The 8,305-nt window shown below is 37.9% G+C and overlaps 1 non-coding gene across 1 annotated transcript; it reads right to left on the bottom strand.

Annotated features, from left to right (window-relative positions):
* Window positions 1-1,709: 1,709 nt before the first annotated feature.
* On the bottom strand, window positions 1,710-1,873 carry LOC129076268 (U1 spliceosomal RNA). The gene has a single exon (XR_008529734.1). It is a non-coding gene; the product is annotated as a U1 spliceosomal RNA (small nuclear RNA).
* Window positions 1,874-8,305: the final 6,432 nt, after the last annotated feature.

The following is an 8,305-nucleotide window of genomic DNA, read 5'->3' as shown; positions in this document are numbered from 1 at the left end:
TTTCTATTATGAAAACTTCCAAATATAAAGCACAGCAGAGAGTACAATAAACCCCCACGAACCCATGACTCAGCACCAAAACCATCAACATTTTGCCATATTTGTTTCATCCATCTTCCTCTCCTTTTTTTACTGGGATATTTTAGGCTAAGCAAGAATGTCATATGATTTTACTCTTAAATATTTCAGTATGCATCACATAAAATTATGGCAAAAAAGACATGTCATATAATCATAATGCTATTATCACATTAATATCCAGCATATACTCAGATTTTTCCAAATATGTAAATGCTTTTATCATTGGGATTTATTCCAATCAGGATCCAACCAAGGTCAACTCATTGTATGAGGTGATATCTCTTAAGTTACTTCCAAGAGTTTAAAAAGATACAACATAACAACACTTCTTCCATTTTATTTTCATGTCACTGGCTTGTTGCAAATACATTTGCCCTATTATCTGAATCAATTTTTCTTTAAGGATTTCGAAGTAATGATTTTCTGATTTCATCCTTCTTTCACTGTTTATTAGCTAACATACCTCTCTAAGAAGAACTGTCCTTCATTTATTAGGGCTATTTGGTATGCCTAAAATACAGTTCCTATAGGAAAGACAGGATAAATACTTAACTCTTTCCCTGTAATTGCTAGTTTTCCAAGTAGAGAGTTTGTGCCCTGTTCCACAACAAAAGATCTGTAAATCTTGACTCTTGCCCTCATTCCTAAGATTATCCTATCAGGGCAGGATGTATCTTTTTTAATGTACTGCAGGATTTGAGGGACTAATATTTTATATAGCAGTTTTATATCTGTGTTCATAAGGAATATTGCCTATAGCATTGATCCTCAACTTGGGGCTGAACTACCCATCTGAGGGGCATTTGGGATGCTTAGAGGTGCTTTTCGTTGTCAGAACTTATTAGGTGTGTGTGGGGGGCTACTGAAGACATTTAAGAGGTGGAAATCAGGAATGCTAAATTGAGGACTGTCCCACTGAAAATGCTATTAGCACCTCTGTGAAAAATGATAGCCTATAGTTTCCTTGTGCATGTCCAATTTTGGTATTGGTGTTAAGGTTATACATTTTAATATCTAGGTTCATAAATGAGATAGACCTATTATTTCTTTACTTTGTTGGCCTTGATATTAAGCTTATACTAACCTCATAACTGTATGGTGTTATTTCTCTTCTCTAACTTTGCTATGGAAAATATTATATAAAGTTTGATTCATCTCTTTCTAGATGGTTTGGTCAAACTCTGCCGTAAAACTCTTTGGAGCTGGTGATTTTATTTATTTATTTGTTTATTTATTTATTTATAGAGGAAGGGAGGGAGAGAAACATTGATGTGATAGAGAGACATCAACTGAGTTGCAATTTGTATGCACCCTGAAAGGGGACCAAACCTGCAACTCAGGCATGTGTCCCAACAGGGAATCAAACTGATGACCTTTTGGTTTGCAGGGTGATGCCCAATCAACTGAGCCAGACCTGCCTGGCTGGGGCTGCTGACTTTTCAGTTAGATTCTTATCATTTCATATTCTTATATGATTAATTGGTCTCTATAAATTTTCTATTACTTAGGTCAATATTAGTTATTTAATTTTGGGAAATTATCCATTTCACCTAGATTTAAAATGTGTTGGTCTGAAAATTATCCATAGTATTTTATTTGGTAATTTTATTTTATTTTATTTTTTTTTCCAGGGGAGAGCGCGAACGCAGTCCCCCACTACCACAAATTATGCAGTCGAGTTTCCCACATTTGGAGAAATCGCAGGGGTCAGCACACCCAGAGTGCAATGGATAAGCCTCGCCCTGGGAAAACCACCTTCATGATCATGGTATCTCCCCTGCCAGGTAAGTATTATTTTTGGTAATTTTAATATCTTTTTCTGGACCTTAATTCCGTTTTATTTTTTTGACATTTACTGTTGTCATTTTTTAATTAATTAATTAATTAATTTTTAATTTATAAATCATGTTTATTATACTACAGTTGTTTCCATTTTTCCCCCTTTGCTACCCTCTACCCATCCCACCCCCACCCCCACTCCCACAGTCAATTCCCACTCTGTTGTCCATGTCCATGGGTCATTCATACATGTTCTTTGTCTAGTCCCTTCCCCTTCTTTCCACCATTGTGCTCTTTCCCCCTCCTCTCTGGTCACTTCCAGTCTGCTCCATGTCTCTGTGCCTGTGGTTTATTTTGTTCATTAGTTTATTTTGTTGAATAGAGTCCGCTTAAAGATGAGATCATATGGTATTTGTCTTTCATCAACTGGCTTATTTCACTTAGCTTAATATTCTCCAGTTCCATCCATGTTGTCACAAAAGGTAGCAGTTCCATTTCTCTCTTTCTTGTTTCTTAAATGCAGATTAATTTTATTTATTTTCTTTAATGTTAAAGTTAATTATATTAAACATAATTAAAACCCTTATAAAGTATCAGAAATTAAACCAACATGATACCAGCTCAGAAATAATTAAGTAGATCAATGAAATATAATGAACATTCTAGAGACAAACGTATATATCTGTTTCATATATGTATGATCAAGTTGATATTTCAAGTCAATGGGTAAAATAAGGCTTATTCAACTAATAAGGTGCATGGACCACTATACTAGAAATAAAACAAATATAGAGCCCTATTTCACACATTATACTAGAAATATTCAGGTGAGTTAAAAAATCAACATGTAGAAACTAAGGAGTTTTCAGAGAAAATACAAACTAATATTTTTCATGACCTGAAAGTATATTCAACTCCAGAAGCTATAAAGTAAATATTGACAAAATGACTATATTAAAATTTTAACTATATAGTAATATACATATACAAAAGTTAAAGGACCAGGAAGAGAATAGAAAACTATTTCCAACCCATCTAAAACATGGTTAATAGGATTTTTTTTTTTGAAAAAAGTACTACAAATCTTTAATGAATGAATGGGTAAAGAATACCAAGTGGTCATTTAAAACTTTTTAAAACAAATAATAGAAATAGGCAAGAAATATACAAAAACAGGTTTTATTTCAACAAATAATAAAAGAACAATAAAAATATCATCATTGTCACAATCAGATTAAAGACTATTAAAAATATTGGTAATATCAAGTATTGGAAACTCTGAAAGGAATGGGGTATTCATAGAAACTTTTTCTTCATCGTTTTATTTATTTATTTATTTTTATTTAAATGCAAAGAGACATTTAAAGGGCTAACGCAAAAATTGCAGTGGCCGCCACCCTCCTTGATCGCTGGGTAGAGGCGGCAGCAGGGTGGGCTGGTACCTGGGAAAAGACTGGTCAGGAAAACTTTGTGAAGAGAACTGACACCGCGGCCGGTGGAGCCGGGGGTGAAAACGCAGTTCCCACTCTGCAGCTACCATCTCGCTCAGGCATAAGGGAATCAATTAACCTGCCTTTTGTGCACTCCGCACACAGCTTGTACGTGTGTGAGCTGCGGGGCTGAGTGCAGACTGGCTGGGAGAGCCTTGAGGAGAGACTGGAGACGGAGGCGTTGGGGAAAGAACAGGAGGAGGAACCGGGGAGTCCCGACTCCCTCCCGCTTCGGTAGTCTCCATTGTGGGCTGGAAAGGTGCAACCCCAAAGAGGGTCTGGAAAAGGACATAGAAACAATCAAGAAGACACAAGAGGATATGAAGAATACCATTTCTGAATTGAAGAACACAGTAGAAGGAATCCAAAGCAGGCTGGATGAAGCTGAGGATCGAATCAGTGAGATGGAGGACAAGGTAGAAAGAAGCTCCCAGAGAGAACAAGAAATGGAAAAACGGCTCAAAAAGAATGAAGAAGCATTTAGGGAAATGCAGGACAACCTGAAACGCAATAATATCCGTATAATAGGGATACGAGAAGGAGAAGAAGAAGAGCAAGGAATAGAGAACCTCCTTGAAAAATTAATGATGGAAAATTTCCCTAATTTGAGGAGAGAAAGGCTCTCATGGATCCAGGAGGCACAGAGAACCCCACTCAAGAGGGACCCAAGGAGGTCCACTCCAAGACACATCATTATTAAAATGGCAAATGTCAAAGACAAAGAGAGAATCCTCAAGGCAGCAAGGGAGAAGGAGAAAATAACATACAAGGGGGCCCCGATATGCCTAGGAGCTGACTTCTGAACAGAAACACTACAAGCCAGAAGGGAATGGCAACAAATATTCCACATCATGAAAAGCTAGGGCTTACAGCCAAGGCTGCTCTACCCAGCTAGGCTCTCCATTAAAATAGAAGGAGAAATACGGAGTTTCCCAGACAAAAGAAGACTAAAAGAATACATCTCTACCAAACCAGCACTCCAAGATATGCTAAGGGGACTGGTTTAAGCAGATGAAGGAAAAGAATGAGACAGAGAGGAAAGCAAGTACAAAGAGAACAGATGAGTAAGTTTCTATCAGTAATATCTCTCAATGTGAATGGACTAAATGCCCCAATCAAAAGACACAGGGTAGCTGAATGGATAAGAAAACATGACCCACACATATGCTGCCTACAAGAGACCCACCTCAGAGCAAAAGACCTACACAGATTGAAAGTAAAGGGATGGAAATAATATTCCAAGCAAATGGACATGAGAAAAAGGCTAGCGTTGCCATACTTGTATCAGACAAAGTAGAATTCAAAGCAAAGGCCATAAAGAGAGACCCAGAGGGGCTCTTTATTATACTTAAAGGAAGAATCTATCAAGAAGACATCAACACTGTAAACTTATATGCTTCCAATATAGGAGCCCCCAAGTTTATAAGGAAATTGTTGGATGACTTTAAAAAAGATATAGAAAGCAACACACTGATTGTAGGGGATTTCAACCTCACTGTCAAAAATGGACAGATCTTCCAAACAAAACATTAATATACATATCGTGGCGCTGAATGACACACTGAATCAAAGAGACTTAACTGACATATATAGAACCTTACATCCCAAAGAAGAAAAATACACATTCTTTCCAAATGCTCATGGCAGTTTTTCAAAGATAGACCACATGATAGGACACAAAGCAAGCCTCAGCAAATTCAGGAAAATTGAAATAATACCAAACTTTTTCTCAGACCACAAGGCCTTGAAACTCGAAATCAACCTCAAAAACGAACTTCAAAAACTTGCAAACTCATGGAGACTGAACAGTACACTATTAAACAATGAATGGGTCAATAATGAGATAAGAGAAGAAATAAAAAAATTTCTGGAAACAAATGAAAATGAACAGACAACTGTCCAAGACCTATGGGACACAGCGAAGGCAGTCCTGAGAGGGAACTTCATAGCAATACAGGCTTACCTTAAAAAGATAGAAACATTTCAAATAAAAGACCTAACACTACAACTTCAAGAACTGGAGAAACAACAACAAATAAATCCCAGAGCAAGTAGAAGGAAGGAAATAGTCAAGATTAGAGCAGAACTGAATGACATAGAGATAAAAAGAACAATTCAGAGGATCAACCAATCCAGAAGCTGGTTCTTTGAAAAGATAAATAAAATTGACAAGCCTTTAAGCAGACTCCTCAAGAAAAAAAGGGAGAGGACCCAAATTAATAATGTCAGAAATGAAAGAGGAGAAATAACAACTGATACTACAGAAATACAATGATCATCAGAAACTATTATGAACAATTATATGCCAAGAAATTTGAAAATCTTGATGAAATGGACAAATTTTTACAAAAGTATAATCTTCCAACACTGAAGGAGGAAGAAACAGAAAGCTTGAACAGACTGATAACAGCTGGGGAAATTGAAGCAGTCATCAAGAAACTCCCAACACACAAAAGCCCAGGGCCAGATGGTTTCCCAGGAGAATTTTACAAAACATTTAAGGAAGAGCTAACCCCTGTCCTTCTCAGACTATTCCAAGATATAGAAGAGGAGGGAAGATTCCCAGACTCCTTTTATGAGGCCAGCATCACCCTGATCCCAAAACCAGATAAAGACCCTACAAAGAAAGAAAACTACAGGCCAATTTCCCTGATGAACATAGATGCTCAAATCCTCAACAAAATATTGGCAAACCGCATCCAGCAATACATTCAAAAGATTACCCACCACGATCAAGTGGGATTCATCCCAGTGATGCAGGGATGGTTCAATATACACAAATCAGTAAACGTGATACATCACATCAATAAAAGACAAGACAAAAACCACATGATCATCTCAATAGATGCAGAAAAAGCATTTGACAAGCTACAGCACCCATTTATGATCAAAACACTCAGCAAAATAGGAATAAATGGGGCATTCCTCAACGTAATAAAGGCCATATATGAAAAACCTACAGCTAATATCATACTCAACGGGCAAAAATTGAAAGCATTCCCACTAAGATCGGGAACACGACAAGGATGTCCGCTATCACCGCTTCTTTTCAACATCGTACTGGAAGTCCTAGCCACAGCGGTCAGACAAGAGAAAGAGATAAAAGGCATCCAAATAGGAAAGGAGGAAGTAAAACTATCATTGTTTGCAGATGACATGATAGTGTACATAGAGAACCCTGTAGACTCTACCAAAAAACTCCTCAACCTAATAAGTTTATTTGGCAAAACAGCAGGATACAAAGTCAACATCCAGAAATCAAAGGCGTTTTTGTACACCAGCAATGCAATAGAAGAAGAAGAAATCAGAAAAAAATATACCATTCGATATAGCACGAAAAAAGATAAAGTACCTAGGGATAAATTTAACCAAAGACACAAAAGACCTGTGTGCAGAAAACTATACAACATTGAGAAAGAAATTAAGGAAGACACAAATAAATGGAAGCATATACCGTGCACATGGATTGGAAGAATTAATATCCTCAAAATGTCCATACTACCGAAAGCAATTTATAGATTCAACGCAATCCCTATTAAGATACCAATGACGTATTTCACAGAAATAGAACAGCATTTCAAAAATTTATATGGAACCATAAACGACCTCGAATAGCTGCAGCAATTTTGAGAAAGAAAAACAAAGTAGGAGGGATCACATACCGGACATCAAACTCTACCACAAAGCCACCATACTCAAAGCAATCTGGTACTGGCACAAGAACAGACCCATACACCAGTGGAACAGAATAGAAAGCCCAGAAATAAGCCCAGGTCTCTATGAACATGTAATATTCGACAAAGGGGGCAGAAGCATAAAGTGGAGGAATAACAGCCTCTTCAACAAATGGTATTGGGAGAGCTGGATGGCTACATGCAAAAAAATGAAATTGGATCATCAGCTGACACCATACACAAAAATAAACTCAAGATGGATAAAAGACTTAAATATAAGTCGCAACACCATCAAAGTCCTAGAGGAGAACTTTGGCAGGAAACTCTCAGATATCCCACGCAGCAATATTTTCACTGATATGTCTCCTAAAGCAAGGGGCATAAAGGAAATAATAAACAAGTGGGACCTCATCAAAATAAGAAGCTTCTGCACGGTGAAAGAAAACATCAGCAAAATGAAAAGGGAGCCAACCGTATGGGAAAATATATCTGCTAATGATACATCAGATAGAGGTTTGATCTCCAAGATATATAAAGAACTCACTTGACTCCACTCCAAGAAGACAAACGATCCAATCAAAAAATGGGCAAAGGACCTGGGCAGATGCTTTTCTAAGGAGGAGATACAGAGGGCCCAGAGGCATTTGAAAGGATGCTCAGCATCACTAGCCATCAGAGAAATGCAGATCAAAACCACCATGAGGTACCACCTCACACCGGTCAGAATGGCCATCATAAACAGATCCACAAACAACAGGTGCTGGCAAGGCTGTGGAGAAAAGGAAACCCTAGTCCACTGTTGGTGGGAATGCAGACTGGTGCAGCCGCTATGGAAAGCAGTGTGGAATTTCCTCAGAAACCTAAAATGGAACTGCTTTTTGATCCAGCGATTCCCCTGCTGGGACTATACCCTGAGAACACCAAAACGCCAATACAAAAGAACCTATGCACCCCAATGTTCATAGCAGCACAATTTACAATAGCCAAGTGTTGGAAGCAACCTAAATGCCCATCAGTAGATGATTGGATCAAAAAGTGATGGTACATATACACAATGGAATACTACGCAGCAGAAAGAAAAAAAGAAGTACTAAACTTTGCGACAGCATGGATGGAACTGGAGAGCATCATGCTTAGCGAAATAAGCCAGGGGGCAAAAGGCAAATACCATATGATCTCACCTATAAGCGGAACCTAACCAACAATGCAAAGATGCAAGGAAAATATGACCAGCAACACTGAAAGGAAAAGAAATCAACAGAGACAAGAGGGAAGGAGGGG

Source organism: Pteronotus mesoamericanus, unplaced genomic scaffold (assembly GCF_021234165.1).
Source record: "Pteronotus mesoamericanus isolate MK-2021 breed Mesoamerican mustached bat unplaced genomic scaffold, CSHL_Meso_final contig_58, whole genome shotgun sequence".
NCBI lineage: Eukaryota > Metazoa > Chordata > Mammalia > Chiroptera > Mormoopidae > Pteronotus > Pteronotus mesoamericanus.
Note: the sequence above shows the minus strand (reverse complement) of the source record. Positions and strands in the feature narration are given on the sequence as shown.